The 20,311-nt window shown below is 37.4% G+C and overlaps 1 long non-coding RNA gene and 1 pseudogene across 7 annotated transcripts in view; one reads left to right on the top strand and one right to left on the bottom strand.

Moving 5' to 3' along the window:
• Positions 1-1,328: 1,328 nt before the first annotated feature.
• Positions 1,329-16,579, top strand: LOC111347072 (sec1 family domain-containing protein 1-like; annotated as a pseudogene). Its single transcript, XR_015988999.1, has 16 exons — positions 1,329-1,611; positions 1,865-1,935; positions 2,601-2,689; positions 3,807-3,897; positions 4,505-4,627; positions 5,049-5,136; positions 5,432-5,521; positions 5,713-5,768; positions 6,230-6,312; positions 6,555-6,654; positions 7,797-7,948; positions 9,072-9,162; positions 10,079-10,633; positions 11,008-11,075; positions 12,073-12,153; positions 12,603-16,579. The product of XR_015988999.1 is annotated as a sec1 family domain-containing protein 1-like (transcript).
• LOC148728179 (uncharacterized) overlaps positions 13,693-20,311 on the bottom strand; it is a 175,608-nt gene continuing 168,989 nt past the window's right edge. Inside the window, exons 1-4 of one of the 6 annotated variants that reach the window (XR_015989027.1) lie at positions 18,649-19,196; positions 18,202-18,404; positions 15,172-15,277; positions 13,693-14,204 (exon numbers count right to left, since the gene is read on the bottom strand). This is a non-coding gene — a long non-coding RNA (uncharacterized LOC148728179). Of the gene's footprint in view, positions 14,205-14,870; positions 15,278-18,201; positions 18,405-18,643; positions 20,288-20,311 lie in introns of those variants that run through there. The other 5 variants (XR_015989023.1, XR_015989024.1, XR_015989025.1 and 2 more) reach the window with 5 other exon arrangements.

Below are 20,311 nucleotides of genomic sequence, written 5' to 3'. Positions count from 1 at the left end.
ACCACTGAACGAGGCGTGGAAAAGAGAAACCTATCAGATACTAATACTGGATGAAATTCTCCCAGAATTATCTCAAGGAAAAGCCTTCTCCACACTTGACCTGCATTCAGGTTATAGGCACTGCATTCTAGACCAAGAGTCCAGCCTGCTCACTATGTTCTCAACACCGTTTGGGAGATATCATTGGTACTGATTCCCCTTCCATTTGTCAGTCTCCTCAGAAATTTTCCAGAAAAGAGTTAACCAAGCCCTAGAAGGCTTGAGTGGAGTGCTCGCTATTGCAGACGACATCTAAGTGTACGGCATTGGCAACCGTGAACAAGAAGCTACTGCCAACCACAACGGAAATCCTGAAACCCTACTACAAAGATGCAGTGAGCGTAGCATTGCACTCAACAGGGACAAATTGAAGCTGAAACGAAGAGAAGTTCCCTTCATGGGACAAGTACTCACTGCACATAATGTTAAAATAGATCCAGGAAAAGCAAAAGCTGTAACCAACTGCTCTTCAGGAGTCACACCATAGCTTTATTTATAGATGTCATGAAGGGGCACGTCTAGAGAGGACATTAGGATCTCAATATACTAACTGAAGAATCATGTCATCATTGTATTACAATCAAGAGTCACATGACTTTTGAAATAAATGAGCTATTGATAACATAATTATTGTAACAGCCTACACTCCTTTATCATAACTATTCATTCTCACACAATCTGAATCATCAAAAGAAGAAGGAAGAAAATCGAGATAAAACCAACAGTATTTTCTAAACTATAACTATTGATAACTATTGATAAGTCTCACATTCCTTCCTCGGTAGTCAATTCGAAATTTCCTCAACCCTCAGGGGCGAATCTAAGGTTAAGTCAAGGGGGGCCCGGAGAAGTGTCCGAGGGCATGCTTCCCTGAGAGATTTACAAAATTAGGTCTTCGGAAACATGATTTGTAGGATTTTGAGCGAAAATTTGGCAAGAGTTCCATATAACCCCACACATTAATTATGCATAGAGTGTCGCAAAGAAACTTTACATTTAGTCATTATGAAATGAATGCATAATTAATGAATGGGGTTATATGAAAGTCTTTCCGAAAATTTAGTGGGGTTCGACCGATGCACCCGTGGATCCGCTCCAGACCATTTGCAGAATATTTCCTAAAGCGGCAGTTTCATCTGCCTCTCTTTTCTCAATCTTTGCAAGCTTTTTTCGAAATCTTTATTGATTCTGGTAAAGATAATAAACAGTACAAATGCGAATTTCACTCTCGGTTAAGTATAGATACATCATTGCACATCTTTATTTTAAGATAAAGATCTTACCAGATTTGAGTAAGTAACGGTAACTTTGCCACCATCTATCCGTCATCTTGATTTTGTGAACCAGTTCCAACGTTGGATGGCTTCCCTTTTTGGCTCATTTTCTAAGATATTGGGTTTGCAAAAGGCACACAAAGCTGAACCATATAGCTTTAACAAACACACTTTATGCGTGTGGCTACAACCTTCCTCAACGATACTGGGGAGAGTAGACACGGAGGCATTCACGCTGCGCATGCGTTCAATTAAAGAAAATCCAAAATGGCGGCCGGCATACGAGTGAGACAGATAGGTAATACTGAGTCTCATTTGGTTCTTTTTGTCGTTGACAGATCATTAAGCTGAAAAAATTACTAACTAGCTGCGATATCTATAATCTCACTTTTGACGTTTAAATTGAAAAATATCAGTTTTTCCGTTGAGAAGAAATCTTCTATAAACGACCCTCTTTCTGTGCTGGTAACAGGAAGACATTCCTTCCTCTTTACTGTCAAGTTTTTCTTTATGAAAAAACAATCCCCACATATTTGTGCGTTTAATTTCAGAATCTTTGAAGCGGATGCTTAACTTAAATCAGCCGATAACGAATTCAACTGCTGTCGAACCCGTCTGGAAGGTATCAATTAAACACATTAAATGACCCTACTACCGTGGGGGCTCCAATAAGCCTGCGAGGAAGTTATCGTTTCCCTTGGCTTCCCGTCGGGGGTTTAGAGAGGGAGGCGTATCAGAAGGGGCTTTCTAGAGTGGGAGGGGATACTCAGAATAATTTTCAGCTAATTTTGTACAGAAGTATTATCTAGCCCAAAGAATGACAGTAACTTAAAACTAGAAAGTTTCTTTTCTTCTCAGATGGGAATGAAGGGGGGGGGGGAGGGGGGAGTAAGGAGAGAGAGGAGGAAAAAGGAGAGAGATGAAGGGGCTTCTTGGAGAGGGAGGCCCCATAGACGGGAGGGGCAATATTCAAAATGGACAGGTATAGAAACTCTCTTTCCGATAATTTTGTTCTGAAGCAGTTCCTAGCCCTTAAAAAAATGACAAGAAAGGAACAAAGTCTTGTTGTATTAGAGAGGAGAGGGAGGGAAGAATAGAGAGAAAAGAGGGAGCCTGGGAGAGAGGGGGTCTATTGAAAACCGTCCCATGTAAGGTAAGAAAAGCAAACATATTTCTTTGGCAAAGGTAATTACTTAGTTATTTTGTATCTGATTCAGAGATTCAGGCAGACATGAATTATTATTATTGTCATTATTATTATTATTATTTTATTTTTTTTTTATGCAGGTCCTTGTATATGACAGATATGGTCAGGACATCATATCTCCTCTTTTAAATGTAAAAGAGTTCCGTGAAATGGGCATAACATTGCATCTGTGAGTTAAAATCCAATCATTTTAGTTATTTACCTTGTAGACTAAGATGCTGTTCAGGGACAACTAGCAAGATAAAATTTTTGCTTCAAATATACTTCATTAATTATTATACACAATAGTTGAAGCCATTGCTCTTCAAGGCTACTTTTGAGGGGCAAGAGCTGATGACCCTGACCTTTTGTTGTAAGGGGAGGTTACCAAATTCCTTCTGTTTTTTTTATTTTTTATTATTTTTTATTCAAGATGTGGTTGAGAATTGAGTGGAGACTGAATGTAAAACTTAAAACCTATTGCCCCTACTTTTCAAAAAGAATTGTTTGCTTAATAAAATATTAAGTCTTTCTCTTAACTTTTTGAAGTGAAGTGAATACTTTATTAATCTGTCAAGAGATTTAGCTACCAAGCTAATTGGGGAGACTCCTATCTACAATATTTTAAAATGATATTCATAGAAATATATACAATAAAATATAAAATCGGAGGAGATAAACAAACAACCATACACAACAAAATGTATCAATCACATGCATATAAAATTTAGTTAATAAGAAGCTATTATGTAATACAGGCATTGCATTTGCATGACCCATCTAAAAGGTTTGTAATATTAATTCTCCTGATGGCTTTCTTGAAGGCTTGAAGACTATTTTTTCTTCGAATAAAATTATCTTGACTTATTTTCCCCCCATAAATAGGGGCCTAGATATTTAACACTATGTTTCCCATACTTCACCGTCCTGAATCTAGGAATGGGGAATTCTCCACGTCTTAGATTATAGTGTTGATCTTGCTTATAGAAAATTTCACAAATGGGCTCAGGTGCCAAGGAGTTTTGGACCTTATACATTAGTATCAAAACATCTTGAAGATGCCTAAACTGTAAATTGGCCACCATAACGAGTTAAAAAGCTGACATTTCGAGCATTAGCCCTTCATCAGAGTGAAAGATAAGTTTGAGTAATCTCATTTCTCGTTGCTGGATAATGAGCAGATATTGTAGGGAGGGGTTGAATTTATGGTAATCACTTCTGGGAGTTAAAGGGTTAAGTTCTGACCTACTTTATGTAACACTACCCTGCTCATTTTGATGTTGCAAGTTCTTTATTTCTATTTATAGTCTTCTACATTCTGACAGAGATGCTATCCCAGAAGTTCCTCTTATTTATTTTGTTTTCCCTAGTGAGGAAAATGTGAAGAGAATATGCCAGGTTTGAAAAATTTTTAGTATTTGAATAAAGGATGTCTTTCTACAGTTTTTCATATTTCTTTCATGACTAAAGGTGAATAAAGAAGAAAGCTGTAGGTGATTTTTAAGATAATTGTAGATTCTCCTTGACTTTCATGAGTAAATATGAGGAAAATGAGAAGGTAATAAAAGTAAGTTTTGTTCACAAACCAAGTGGCCCATCAGGCCGGCCCTAAACTCTTGTTTCCATAGCATGAAGTGACTAGGAGTATTTCTACTCCCACCCTGGATGGGATGCTAGTCCGTCACATGGTTATCCCCCAGCATTGAATTTGCCAGTACCCATTTAAACACCTGAGTGAATAGAGGCATTGTGAGGGTAAAGTGTCTTGCCAAAGAACACAATGGAATGTCCCTGGCCAAGGCTTGAACCAGGATCACTCGATGTGGAGCGGAGCGTACTAACCACAATGCTGCTGTGCCTCGTGCCGAGAATGAGTTTCTTAAAGCTTTTTTCCACACAATTCTCCAATATAATCAATGTGAATGTGGTTATTTATTCCTTCTCCTGATTACACTGGTGTTAGTATCCATCAAAGGTCATTCTGTTAATTTTGTCACTTTTTTAGGATTGCAGAAACCAACTCTATGAGTCGTATTACTTGTATTTCCTTTCTGCGATATCAAGACATCATTTAGAAGATCTTGCCACAGCAGCTCTACAGTCAAATAGTGTCACTCAAATCACTAAGGTACATGGAGCTGCAATTTGGAATTTGTTGAATTGCTTCTTAGGTTCTAGAAATGCTCAGTATTGTCATTTTTTTAGTCAGACATACACAAGCTTAAAAGTTGGCGGAGGTTTTGCAAACCTGCCCTGAATTACATGTTTCAGGGCTCTTGAGCAGTGTCCATCAGGGAGAAACAGAAAGAGTGATTGAAAATGACTAGGATAGTGTAATCTGAAGCCAAATGTTTAGGTCATGGAAAATAGAAAGGAGACCTGCAAAAGGTTTTCAAAAGTTAATGATTTTTGTTGGTTTGAAAGGGAACAAACCTCAATTAGATTAGTATTTGTCTATTACTTCTTAATGGAGAGAATAGGTACAGATATCAGATTACTGATAAATTCTGAAATCTTGTTTACATTTTGGTTTTTTTCTTCTTCGATAGATGTTTGATCAGTACTTAAATTTTATTTCTTTGGAAGATGAAATGTTTACAGTGAGAAATCAAGACAGAGATTCAATATCATACTATGGTAAGAACATTCTAGTTGAAAGTCTGTCAGAAGTGGTGTCTAAGAACATACAACCTGTTTATAGAAAGGTGGTGGAAAGCTACAGATAATTATTACAATTTTTGTTTTCCCTTTGATATGTAAGAGTGACCAGCACCTGATTTCTCCTACATTTTGGTCAAAAGAACAATTGAAATGATCATCAACTGGAGAATCTTTTGATTGTTTCACAAACTTTAATTCTCTTGCTCAGCACCTTAGAAAATGTATGGAGAAGAGTATGGAGAACATTTATACTGATATCTTTATTTTCCAGCACTTAACAGACTAGATGCGAAAGATTCAGACATTGAAATGCTAAGAGATGTTTTAGTGGACAGTCTCTTTAGTGTACTGGTGTCTTTAGGTAAGTTGATTTTCATAAAGAGAAGAAAGTGTTCATACTTTAAAACTTCCATGATCTCTATTGAGTTTCAAATTGAAATGTTATGGAATATGCTTATTACACTTTTCTGTGGGAAAGGCGTAAATTAAAGTTTCTGCAGTTGTCTTTATCCAGGAAAGGACAATATACATTTAGTTTCTTTATTTCTTCAGGGACTGTCCCAATAATTAGGTGTGCAAAGGGCAATGCTGCTGAAATGGTAGCAGAGGTAATCAGTAGCTTGATATCATTTTTCTTTTCATTTGCCTTCTCAAACAAAACAAATAGTTTTGGAAATCCTTGAATTTTCACTCCCCTCCGAAAAAGGTACTCCTCCAACTGGCCATAATTTCAAACAAGCATCCCCACTCTGCCCCCCCCCCCCCCTTGAATTAGGGCCTTTTGTTGTTCCCCTGTTTTAAGGAGGTGTACTGGGATTTTGAGTAGTGGTCTTGTTTAATCATTCTCATTTGGCCTTGCAAATTAATACTGTTCTCATCCAGTTTTTCATTCAGTTTGGAAAGTTCATGGCAGGTGCCAATTGTACTGCTTTTAAATCTGAAGGGCCTGATTATTTAACCAAAGGTTAGCTTTTGTTTGACAAAACTGCGTCCTTTGTTATTTTAAAAGTAAAATAAAGGCTTTAGTCACTTGTGGGACTTATTTTACAATGTTATGACTCTTTTATAGGGACTGGATAAAAAGTTGAGAGAAAACCTGAGAGATTCTAGAAACAGTCTGTTTACAACAGATATTCCATCTGGCCAGTTCAGGTTTGTGGAGATGTATACAGTATCAATGGTATGTTTTTAAAAGTTGTGACACCTGTGGCCATAGGCCTTGCAACACATCACGTGAACTCAGTCTGGTTTGATTTTTTACAAGGATCGCTATAGGATTGACTAAATGAGTTGCAGTGACTTGATTTTGTAAGCTGCAATCACAAAACAGTTTTTTTTTTTTTTTATGAGGACAATCTGTGGTGGTCAAGACCAACATATCTTTGCAACATCAGTTTTCAGTGACCAGTGCCAGTAATTTTGGATTGTAACATGGATCTTTGTACCTCTTTACATCACACCTGGACATACCAAGCTCTTGTGCATGATGTCCTCGTAAGTGAGGGAGAAAGCTTTATTTGTAGAGGATAGCATTAAATAGCTAGAAGCCCTCAGAACACCCACTCATCCCACCCTAGGGGAGGACATCCATCACACAGCAATGTCGTGTGTGGGAAATTAACTTCTCCTGCCCCTAACCCTGCAGGAGATGGGTCCTACGGTTTATTTGTCCTTATCTGAGAAGACAAGAATATCTATCCATTTCTTGATATTATAGAAAGGTTGCAAATTCTCCTCAGCTATTTTAAAACCATGAGTGTTGGTGCAGTCGGGGCTTGAACCCTCGACCTTCCACTCAACAGTCCAGCGCTCTACCAATTGAGCTAACCATGAGGTGGTTACAGTATTATTCAGCTCTGAACTCTCCTTTACACTCAAGATTGACTAGAAGCTAATTTCTCCTTACAATATCACCCCTGAATCACACATTACTTTAACAGTAACAGTAATAATGGAAGTGATTACCAACTAAAGAAACTCTTTATTATTAAACAAATTCAATTCTCCTTGTCAGCACCTTAGGAAATGTGTAGAGAACAGTAGCTCAATCGATAGAGGGCTGGACTGTTGTGTGGGAGGTAGAGGGTTCAAGCCCCAGCAGGAAGTGATCACCAACTAAAGAAGCTCTTTATTATTAAACAAATTCTCCTCGTCAGCACCTTAGGAAATGTGTAGAGAACAGTAGCTGAATGGATAGAGGGCTGGACTGTTGTGCGGGAGGTAGAGGGTTCGAACCCCAGCAGGACCAACACTCAGGGTCTTAAAATAATTGAGAAGAATTTGCTACCTTTCTATAACATCAAGAAATGGTTAGATAATCTAGTCTTCTCAGATAGGGATGAATAAATGGAGGTCCTGTCTCCTGCAGGGTTGGGTTAGGAGACATTCATTTCCCAGACAGGAGATTACTGCATGATGGATGTCCTCCCCTGGGGTGGGATGGGTGGGATATTGGGTGCACTTAATTTGGACCCTTGCTCTGTTGTGTGACCCTCACCACACTCTGGTGAAAGTGATTGAATAAATAAATAAATACTGATGTTTGGGTGCAAAGTTTTAATGCCATCATTTGTAATAATAAATAATTGGTGAGCTATGATGTCATCGGTAGCTTGTTTATTTTATAATTTCTCCAGGATTTATATCTGAACAGAGTTGTTGTCAAAGAGTCAGCAACGTCAAACACTGCAGAACCTGTAGATCCTCACCACAGACATCCCAAACAAATGAAAGTTAAATCATATGATCTCAGTGCCACAGATAAGTTCTGGGGTTTGCATAAAGGAAGGTGAGTCAGACATGTGCCATCTATGTATCATTTTTGAACCTTCTAACTTCCAGACATGATTAGAACATTGCTAGCAGAACCGCGCAATGAAATTCAATATTTGTAAGTGCGCTCAAAATCCCGATAGTGCACGCTGACAGCATCAGCAAATCGCTTTGCCAGAAATTTTTTTTTCGCGCGAGCGGCTGATTGTTAGCACGGGAAAAATAATATATTTCGCGACAATAATGGATACAAACAGAAACTCGGCCTACTAGTCCGAAAACGAAGACAATGTTTCGACCTTTTCCCTTGGGCTAGAGTTCTTAAACGAGGAAGAAAAAGAGAAAAACAAAGGAAAAGGAGACTCGGCATCAGCTCCGTCACAATTCACTTCAACTGATATTGTTGTCCATTTTTCCCATCGAATTTGATGCACAATTCTACCGGCTATGTTCTAAAACAATTGGTTCATGCTTTCAGCTGTGCACTATCGAGTTATGGAGTATGTGGGAAGTTTGGAGAGCACTCAAGAAGCTAGAGTTGCCCTCGGCTATCACCTTGGGCAACTCTTACGCTTTTTTCATGCTCTCCAAACTTCCCGCGTGCTCCATAACTCGATAGTGCACGCTAAAGCATGAACCAATTGTTAATTAGTATCTAACTTCTCCCTTTATTATCCATAATTATACTCATACACTATTCAGGAAAAAGGTAATGAGAATACTTAAAGTTATCAGGTTGAAGTTGTTATCTTAATCTAACACCAAAATCTTCTAACAAATTTCCAAGGAAATGTCCAGCAGCTAAAGGGAGAATTACCAATCAGATAATGGGGGTTAGAGGGTTTTAAAACATCTTTCTTATTTCCCCTTTACTACTTTCAGGTGCTTTTGTTGAATCAGGTGAATATTTTAGTTGTGAAATGAGCACCAAAGAATTTCAAGCACTATCATCCATAACTGAAATTAAAGCAGCTAATCACTAAGTTTTTTTTTTCTGCAAGCAGGCCATGTTTTAAATCATGTAGTAATTTTTTTCTTTTCAAATTGTGAGCCCTTGTTCAAGTAAATTTCAAAGATTCAATGCCATAACCTGCAATTTATGCTGATATATGTTCTTCTATTTGGGTGTGTTTTTGTAGTCCTCTCCCAACAATGGCAGCGTCAATTTAGAAAGAACTTGATGAATACAGAGCTTCTGAAGAGGAAGTCAAGAGACTAAAAAATGTCATGGTAGGACATAGAGTTTGTGTATCAAAAGATGATTTGTGCTTCTATGAGACTGGACTTGAAATATAATGTCAGGTGAAGTCAGCAACAGAGCCAAATGGCTCATCTGTCAGGAGCTCATTGTGGGAAGGTAACCCACCACAAGTTATCCAACCTCCCCTTCTGCCCCCCTCCCGTCCGCCGCAACATTTTGTCAGGCTTCCTTGAAAATTCGCTGATGCCCATTTAGTACAAACTCTATGGTAGGCCATAAAGTTTGTATATCAAGAGATAATTTGTGCTTCTGTGAGACTGTGCTTGAGAGGTAATGTTAGGTGGAGTCAGCAAAAGAGCCAAATGGCTCATCTGTCAGGAGCTCATCATGGTTTTCATAGCATGAAGTGACCAAGGAGTATTGCTACTTCCCCCCTGTTTGGGAAGATAACCCACCACAGGTTACCCAATCCCCTCTTCCCCCCCCTTTCCACCGCAACATTTTGTCAGGCTTCCCTGAAAATTCACTGATGCCTATTTATACCCCAGGGCACTGTGGGTGTAAATGCAAGGACCAAACCAGCTCTTAAAACTTCAAGTGGGAATTTAGTGCACTAACCTATAACTGGTCAAGACACCTGAAAGTCATCTCGCTCTAAGTCATGTCACTCAAAACCAGAGTTATGTCACTCAAAACTTTCAGTCATGTCACCCAAAATCCTGAGTCTTAATTGTTACACAAAAGAAGCAATCACTTGAAAGATTAGACTTCCCTTGCTAACTTGAAGCTACTACTAACTGTTAGGCCACTGTGTCTCACACATGTAAGCAAGGAAGAAATTCATTGGCGTCCTTCTCAGTGTTGAATAACTGATCGCTAAAAGGACTATGACAATCAGTTGTTTGTGAATTGTAATATATTGTTTCATTTCTCTTGCTTTCTAAGGGAATTGATGAGGGAAATGAGGAGGCAATCGGTGAATTTATGGCTGATAGTACAGCTAAACTTACCTCTGCTATTAGGTAAAGTCATTTCTCTCTAATGTCAACAAGAAGCAAGTTGTATCTATAAGTATTTCTTTTTGCGAGTGTACATCTTCCCTCTTCGATGTTAAAAGGAACTCACATGAGAAGGTTTACCCCACTGTATCATTTCTTCAAAGAATTAAGATGGCACTACTGCATAATTATGTTCTTGTGACATTTTACAGTTCACTTCCAGAATTGCTTGAGAAGTAGAGAATTATAGACATGCACACAACTATTGCCACAGCGCTTTTGGAACACATCAAGGAGAGAGCCAGTTCCAAAGGGGCAAATAACAACGTGATCATTTGCATCACTTGATTTCACTTTCTCACTTATTAAATTGTTTGAAAATATTGAATTTTTCCTCAACAAGTTATAATTGTGGTTTTTCTTTTTTTTTTTTTTTTTTCAATCCGGAATGGTTGAGATATACTTTGAGATGGAAAAGAAAATAATGAGTAAAGCTACATTGGTAAGTCAGAAAAATGTCTCAAAAGTTTTGCATGAAAAATATACAGAAAATAAGTGAAACAGGCTGGATAACCCCAGTATGGTAGAAAGGGTTACAATATGTTTAGAACCTGCTTGAGTGTCTAAGATGAGCTCATTGCCAAACAAGATTGTCTTTCTGATTGCATCTACTACCCTTTGAAAAATTGGTATCTACTATTTCAGGACAAATTAGTCCTGGAAATCATTCAGGATCCTGAGGGTTAGTTATGGAATTTTTACATGTGGAATTGTATGGTAGGGAGGTGATAATGAAAGTTTGTAGGATACAGTGAAATTCTACTTTTTCCATAACTCGAGTCCTCGTATTATTCATTTTTTCCACTCTATTTTCAGCTGAAACTTCTCAGGATAAACTTTGGTTATTTATAATCTACTATGTTTCTGGACCAACCATGTCACTGGTGAGTAACCATCAAGTGTTCGTCGACAGATAATCGAGGATAAGATCAGTGTTACTTCATTGTCACAGTGTGCTAGTCATTGACTAAGAAAATTCACAAAAACCTTTCAACCAATCAGATGCTTAGCTGAAACGTCACGATTTGTTACTCACCTTTTTTTGTGTTATGGGCAGTTGTCTTTATCTTACTTTGAGCTCTTAAAGATTTTTTCGACTTTCTGCTGACTCAAAGCTTTATTCCGCTCTAAAAATCACCCTGAACATTTGGTTTAATGTTACTTTGTTGTTTGTCATTCTCAGTTTTCTAATATCCAAGTTGGTTTAAAATTGGGTTTTACTTTTTCTATTTCGGGTTTACTCTAAAATCCAAACTTGGTAAAAATGTAACATTTTCAATTTCAATTTAGAAGGTGGACTTTTTTTATTAACTAAACTGGAAAACGAGAGAAAACTTTGATTGGTAAAGGGATTATCCAAATAATTATAATTATATTTAATTTGGATTTTTGCAAATCCAGATATGGATTCAGCTCATCACACGATAAACATAACTTTGTCAACTCAGTAATCCTGGTTTGCATTACCAGACAACAAACTTGGAATTGCACTATCACAGTATCAACCAAAACTGGAAAAACTAAGAGAAACCCATCACTAGAAAATTGCCTAGGTCCAAGTTTTTTTAAATAAATCTGAGTTATGGATAATGACATATCCAGTGTGATGAATGATCAAAATCAAATGTAGCTGTAGGGCTTTGTGTGATAGCCAACTTCAGTAACTGTAAAAAGCACATTCACCACAAAATGTCCTAGTAGCCACACTCTACATGTAGTAGCTTTCAATAGATCAGTCATCACAGCCATGATGCTTCCAAAAACAGCACACATCTTGTCCTTCCCTTCTTAAGAAGTTTCAGTTTACATTTAGTGCCAATTGGATTAAGTTCCTTGACTAGCTAAACATACCACTGATGATTGACCACCTTGTCTATCCAGACCAAGGTGATGAAGTCAATTGATGCAGTTGCCATTGGCTTGTCGGGAAAAATCAATCATGGATGCATCAAGGATGTACCGGTAAGTGTTCTTTTACAGACAAGTGTACCGGGATAACACAAGTTACCACATTTTTTTTTTTGGTTTAGACCTCGAAGACATCCTCTTTTTTGTGAAGAGATATGAAGACATTCCTTTAAACAACATCTCTCACAGTTAACAAATTATCCTCCATTTACCTCATCACAACTTTACTTGCCAGAATTTTGATTTCCCTAATTACATATTAATCAACTCTAAAAAATATAGTTTCTTCCTGTAATTTGATATTTGTAAAATCAAAGAGTGTTACAAACCATTTTTTTCTTAAAAATACTTGGAGTTTTCAAAGAAAAGAATGACAAGTTCTTCTTCTTTTCATAGAGATTTCCCCTTGATGCCAAGTATCAAAAATATTTTTCATTGACTAATATCAATTTTATTGAGAGAAAAAGAGCAGTGTTAACATGAAAGGTCTTTCTTTTCCACAGCAAGCTGCACGTTCAGAATTATTGAATCAAAGCCGTTTTCACTGAGACCAATCATAAGTTGACTCTCTAACTCTCATTAGTGAACAAGACTGAATTTACGTATGATGCATGATCCTCGCAGTAGATAGCGCTATTTATGCAATAGCGAAAATCAGACCTGAAAAAAATCAGGCCTGTACGGGATTCGAACCACTGACCTTTGCGATACTAGTGCAGCGCTCTACCAATTGAGCTAACAAGCCAACTGGGAGCAGGCCGTTAAGTTGATTCATAATAAACCCGTGAAAGTGATAAATCAGATGCAATGGATATATGAAGTTCATATATTTTGAACTGCGGTATTAGATACGTATGATGCATGATCCTCGCAGTAGATAGCGCTATTTATGCAATAGCGAAAATCAGACCTGAAAAAAATCAGGCCTGTACGGGATTCGAAACACTGACCTCTGCGATACTAGTGCAGCGCTCTACCAATTGAGCTAACAAGCCAACCGGGAGCAGGCCGTTAAGTTGATTCGTAATAAACCCGTGAAAGTGATAAATCAGATGCAATGGATATATGAAGTTCATATATTTTGAACTGCGGTATTAGATACGTATGATGCATGATCCTCGCAGTAGATAGCGCTATTTGTATGATGCATGATCCTCGCAGTAGATAGCGCTATTTATAAATAGCGCTATCTACTGCGAGGATCATGTATCATACGTATCTAATACCGCAGTTCAAATTATATGAACTTCATATATCCATTGCATCTGAAGACTGAATTTCTTCATGCAATTTCAATACAATATCAACCCAACGAGCCATGAGAATGAAGAAAAATGTCATTTAAGGGAATGTTATTTGATCCAATGCCAAATTCTCTGAGCTAACATCATAAGAATTTTATGGAAGACAGTCAGGAGAATTACCCCTTTAACTCCCAAGCTACTACACATCTCCTTGTAAATTGGTTACGAGAATTTGGTGTTAGATCAAGATAAAGAATCGACAACCTAACAATTGTATGAAGACGGAAGGCAAAAATTCAGTGAATGTTTTGAAAGAGTTTCATCGAAAATTCTATAGTACTTGCAATCATAAATTTGAAAACAAGGAAAATCAGCACTGAGTCTATTTTGGTACATGTAAGTAACTTTGCAATTTCAATACAGTAATAAATAATAATGGGAATTTATCCTCAAAATAACTTGTGTGAAAGTACAATTTAAAAAAATGACACCAAATTACATTTACAACTGAGTTGAAAAGTTTCCTTGTGCAATAAGATCACTACTGTCCAGAATTTCCTTTGGAGAAATGACTGGAGGCAGCAGATTTTTTACCTCTGTTATCTTTCTCCTAACTTACATTGGCCTGTTTGTACTTGAATTCTAAAGAATCATGCATTTCTACCATGTTATGACTTATTAAAGTGGTAATTGTAACAGCAGCCTTTTAAGCAATAACATTAGCCACAATTGTGGCTAAATCTCCTCTACTAACTATGCTCCCACTGAGAATTTTTCTGATGAGGATTCAAACTTCAAAAACTGTTGCTCCAATTGCTGGATAGTTTGTTGGATTTCATTTTCATGATATGTTGTTCTTTCCTAAATAGAAAAGAGAACAATGTCAGTGTCAAGCAACAATGACTGATGAAGAAAAAGCTACTACACATTTCCTTGTAAATTGGTAACGAGAATTTGGTGTTAGATCAAGATATCAACTTCTACCTGATAAGTTTGAGTATTGTCATTACCTGTTTGCTGGATAATGTATGGATTTTATAGGGAGAAGTTACAGGTTCATCACTTCTGTGAGTTAAAGGGTTACTGATGAGATCAAGAGAGCAAAAGGGTAAAAACAGTCATCTCATGAAAAGAGACACCTCTGTCCTGAGCAGGGCTTCTACCAATATTCACTGAATTTCTGCACAAAACCTCATTCAAACCCATCCACGAAAATTCTCAGTTTGTTTAAAAAAAGGAAGTGGTGCCAGAAATTATTTTGGTTTTGTAGAGGGCAAAATTTTATTTTGCAAGCGTGTGTATTATACACAATTTTTTTCCAAGAATCGACAACCTAACAATTGTATGAAGACAGAAGGCAAAAATTCAGTGAATGTTTTGATAGAGTTTCATCGAAAAATGTGTAGTTATACTTGCAATCATAAATTTGAAAACAAGGAAAATCAGCACTTAGTCTATTTTGGTACATGTAAGTAACTTTGCAATTTTAATACAGTAACAAATAATAATGGGAATTTATCCCCAAAATAACTTGTTTGAAAGTACAATTAAAAAAAATGACACCAAATTACATTTACAACTGAGTTGGAAAGTTTCCTTGTGCAATAAGATCACTGCTTTCCAGAATTTCCTTTGGAGAAATGACTGGAGGTAGCAGATTTTTTACCTCCGTTATCTTTCTCCTGACTAACATTGGCGTGTTTGTACTTGAATTCTAAAGAATCATGTATTTCTACCATTTTATGACTGATTAAAGTGTGGTAATTGTAACAGCAGCCTTTTAAGCAATAGCATTAGCCACAATTGTGGCTAAATCCCCTCTACTAACTATGCTGCCACTGACAAGTTTTCTGATGAGGATTCAAACTTCAAAAACTGTTGCTCCAGTTGCTGGACAGCTTGTTGGATTTCATTTTCATGATATGTTGTTCTTTCTTAAATAGAAAAGAGAACAATGTCAGTGTCAAGTAACAATGACTGATGAAGAAAAAGCTATTAACACATACAGTCAAACCTGTATCAAGCAGTTACCCATGGGGAAAGGCGGGGTGACGGCTTTGTACAGGTTTCACAGAATATGAGTCCAATGCAATATATAACACAGTTTTTGCCATAATTGATCTCTTAATTTAAAGGTTATTCAAAAGCTTGCTCAAAAATGCACTGACTCTTTGTGAATAAACAGCATCAAAATATGGTGGGGTAGCTAAAACAAAAAACAAAACAAAACAAAACCAGAAAGCAGAATTACTGTAGACTGCTATTCCTCAGCTGGACCTCTGGGTCATAACCATAACAATTGACTTGTTTTATGTCCATGCATAATATTTATCCTGACAGTTCTTGGAAGAGAGAGAATTTTCAATGTGTTGAGGACACTGATTTGAACTCAAAGTACTAAAATTTGTATGAGGAGATAAACGTGGAATAAATTTTACCTGAGAAATTATTCTTAGTCTTATTTTAGAGGTTCCACTTTAATTGACCCTTCTATCCAGGTAGACAACAATAAAAACAGGCCATTGGCACTTAGTCAAGGATGACCATGACCACTTTAATTACAGAGGTGAAAATTACAGTTACTGTAATTAAAGAGAGAGAAACACAGAGGTGAAAATTACAGTTACTGTAATTAAAGAGAGAGAAACACAGAGGTGAAAATTACAGTTACTGTAATTAAAGAGACACAAACTTGGGATTTTGACAACTGACTGCTTTACTACAAGGTGATTACTTGATATGGTGCCGCTTAGTACAGGTTCAACTATATGCTGATAACCCATTTCAAAACAAAATACACGTACCTAGTTGTGCTTACAATGTTTTGCTGTCCTGCACTCATAACTCAACTAGAGAGTAACATTTCAGGAAATAATGTAGATAACTGTGTCTTCTTTAGATATAAGCTTTAAAGTTGACAGACAATTTTTACACTAGTCACTGGCTAGTCAGGTTGGCCAAGTCTAGGTTTTAGTTTATTATCTATTTAGCTATCGACAATGTTGAAAGTGTGTAAGTCTGCATTGCTTGATGGTCTGCAGTATTCCTCTACGAGCATGAAAGCGTCCAAGCAACAATTTGGATGCCATATTGGAATCTTTCAAGATTAATGTGTTAACAGAATCAAGAAGCCATGGACTTGTGTCAGTGACAGTAAGGATTTTAGTTTCTTATTTCTTGTATTGTTTTTCTTAATGATGTTTCATCCTAATAAAAAGTCACAGTGAATAGAGGAATGCAGATCTTGTTATGCTAAATTTTGTACTCATCACTATATTGATCACAAGCCTCGGTGTTATTTAGCGTGATCAAGAACCAAGCAGAGTCCCAGCCAAACAACTTGCACATCTTTTGCACAAAAGCAGAAAAACAGGGAGAAAGGTTCCTGAGTAATTTGTCATTAAAAAAATGTCCCTATCTCATCTACATTGCATTGCTTTGTCAATAAGTGTGATTTTGCTCACAAAGAAGTAAAGTATTGCAAAAGTTATCATTGAAAGTGTAAGAGAAACCTAGCCTCTGGTATTGCTTTACCTAGACCAAGAAATCTACAGTCTAGAAATTTACTTTTTATATTTCATAAAAGGGCCATGAATGCCAAGCTTATTCATTATCCTCCACTGTTGACAAATCCAAGTTCACAAAAAATGCTGCCTGCAGCTTATCCCACATTTACAAGACTCTAAATCACACAATCATTCACAATAATTTTATCACAAGTAGAGATGTAGAAATAAATCCTCTGTACTCTACAAAGCACAGTTGAATAATAATGAAATATTATGGTATTCTTCCGGTCTTATCCTATCAAATTTACAAGAAAGGAATGATTTTGTCTGTTCATTTTGAGACAGGAAACTGCTGCTTTTGTTAAGTTCTTATAAAATAAATTGTCCTGGCTCCTAAATACAATTTCTCCTTGTTACCTGCATAAGTTAGCTTCAAAGACTTCTCAGCAGTGGAAATCCTCTCTCACATTAAAAGAATGCACTTCTCAGCGACTTCGTTTTTCACAAGTTTTCTAGGGAACATGCCACAATACCCTCTCCCCTCTCCCTCCTTCCCTACTTGATGGGTGATACTAGAAGCTGCTTAACTCCAATCAGCTTCTGGAAGCTGCTTGACTCAATTAATGTAATCAATTTCTACAACTAACGTATCTCCAAATAATTTCTGATCAAAAAGGAAAGCCCCTTATAATCATTCAACAGCAAAACGACAAACTGCAGCGGAACACAAGTCAGAACACTGTAAAGTTTCTAGAAATTTTGTATAAAGGGTTTTAATTAATCTGTAACTTTTGTATTAAGTCCTGGTATAAAAGGGAGATTTGTGTTCACCACTGCTCTGAATGAAATGCATAAATGAGTTTACAAAGACTGGCATGAGGTCCAAGGAAAAGTTAAAAAAATGTACCACCTTCGAGTCCAAGTATGTATATTGATTAAATCTCCAAGCAAAACAGCAGCCGTTTCGACAAGCTCTCATCTTGTAAAAGACCTTTGCTTTCTGTTTTCTGAAGCATCCAACTACATGACTTTTTCAGCCATGAGTTTTTGGTTGCATATTTTTTGCATCGTACCATTGTACGTTAAATTTTGTACATGTCAAAGATATTGAACAGTGTGTGAATCTGAACAGATTGGGATAATTATAGACAAAGTCAATCACGATCGATAAGAGAAAGGTTGATCTATGGCTAAGGTAACGGTGTATATTATCTCAAATAGACTAGCCATTGTTTGTACATAACACCAGCATCTTGTATTGATTACATGGGTTTATGTATCTTCTTAATGGCTCCTTTCATTGAGTATGTATGTACATTGATCTACATGCAATCTGGATATTGGCTTACCTTGCACTTTGTTTCATAAATTTTGAAAAACCTCCCACAGCAGAGACACTTCTCGCCACGGATATCCATTGTTTGGTAAAAAGAGCCAACATGTCATAACGAATATCAAGAAGTATCCCAGACCTTAAATCATCTTCTTCGTTAAATGCTGGAATTTATAGAATCTTGGCCAACAATTTCTTTCTTCCTTTTGCGTCGATTAACTATGATAACACAAAAGACATTTTGAAAATCTTTACGTCGTTCCCCAGGACCCGGTAGCCATGTCTACACCTCACAAGTGGGCATTCGTCGCAGGCAAACCGCAGGAAGCGCATACAATTAGTTTGTGTAGCCCATTGTTGCTTTATAGTGAATGTACCAGATTTACCGTTTGCCTCACCTTATAGTGATATATTGCTGACTGTCTATATAAATCAATGATAAACAAACGTTGAATTACTTTACCCGTGGTGTAGAGTCGTCCTTTTACCTCAAAAATGTTATTTTGGAAAGTACCCACAGGCGGCTCAACAAATCCATCCTTTTTTTTCCCCTCTAGTCCTCCTACAGTCTTTCTTTTTTTATAAGAGGAGTGCACTTGGGGTTTATTAGAAACCGTAAAACCCTTGAAAAAATCATCCAATACCGCAAACTAGACTAGATCACGGAGGGTCGTGGGTTCCAATCCCATCTGGAAACTCGATTTTTAAATACCGCAAAACCGCAAAAAAAAAAACAAAAAAAAAAAAAACTCGATCAAAACCGAAAACCGAATGCAAAACCGTCAAAACCGATAAATTTGCACATCCCAGTTATCGGGTAGTCCCTCGTAGACCGGGTTCTCAGATATCTAATAACCAACATGTAGATGTAGCAAAAGCGCAAAGTTTATCAAAAGCCCAATAGTCCGATACAGTGGTGACAAGTGGAGCATACAGACGGTTCGTGGCTACTTTCGTCTCCCTCGCAGCCGTTTCTTTGGATGTCACGCAACGCTCGCCAAAATGAAAGTTCTTTTGGGAAAGCGTTGCGTGACATCCAAACAAAACGGCTGCGAGGGAGACTGCGGCTATTTGGGATCGGTGGAGGCGCATAAGTGCCTCTTAGAACCTAGTTGTATCGAGAGCGGCCAGTCCAATGAATAACCATCGGATAAGTGATAGCAAAATATATCGCGTTATCCACCGAATAGAGATTTATCCAGTGGATAGCGTCATCTCTTAGATCTACTTTTAATGTTAATTTTTTTTAGACTTGTACTAGATACTAGTTGAATAGATTTTACTTTACTTTATATTTTAGTCTCCCAATTGGTAGAGCACTTTGGTGCTCGGCTGTAAACGACCTGAGACTTAAATAAAGTTATCTATCTATCTATCTATCCATCCATCCATCCATCCATCCATCCATCCATCCATCCATCCATCCATCCATCCATCCATCTATCTATCTATCTATCTATCTATCTATCTATCTATCTATCTATCTATCTATCTATCTATCTATCTGTCTGTCTATCTATTATCAGATTAGAACCACGCACTCAACTGAACTCTTCGCTTCAGGAAAATGGTGAATCATCCTGTTTAATGCTCGGGGGTGATTTCAACTTGCCGGATTTGGATTGGTCAGAAGACATATCAGCCCCTTTAAACAACGGGTGCCGAGCGGACCACAACGTTTTCTGTGATTTAATGGGGGACAACTTTTTCCATCAGTTTATCTCTGGTCCCACTCATATCTCCGGCAATAAACTTGACCTATTGCTGTCCAACTGACCCAAGGTTATTGCGAATGTTTCAACTTTGACCCTCGAGATGACCGTTTTTCCTCGGAACATTACGTTATAACATTCACAGTTAAATTAAGATTCAAGAGATCTAAGGGATCCACACGGCAAGTGTTCGATTTTAAAAAACGAAACCTCGACGCTTTGCGGGAATCCCTGTCAAGAACACCTTTCCAAATTGCTGGCTCCCAGGACATCGACGAGCAGTTGTCTAATTGGGAGGATTTGTTTCTCTCAGCCGTAAATCATCATGTCCCAACAAAAACAGTTCGTGACATAAACTTTCCGCACTGGATCAATGGCGAAGTGCGGGACCTAATTAGAAAAAAGTACGCTGCT

This window comes from Stylophora pistillata, chromosome 6 (genome assembly GCF_964205215.1).
Source record: "Stylophora pistillata chromosome 6, jaStyPist1.2, whole genome shotgun sequence".
NCBI classification, from domain to species: Eukaryota; Metazoa; Cnidaria; class Anthozoa; order Scleractinia; family Pocilloporidae; genus Stylophora; species Stylophora pistillata.
The sequence above is the reverse complement of the archived record's forward strand: the minus strand, read 5'-3'. Positions and strand labels throughout refer to the sequence as shown.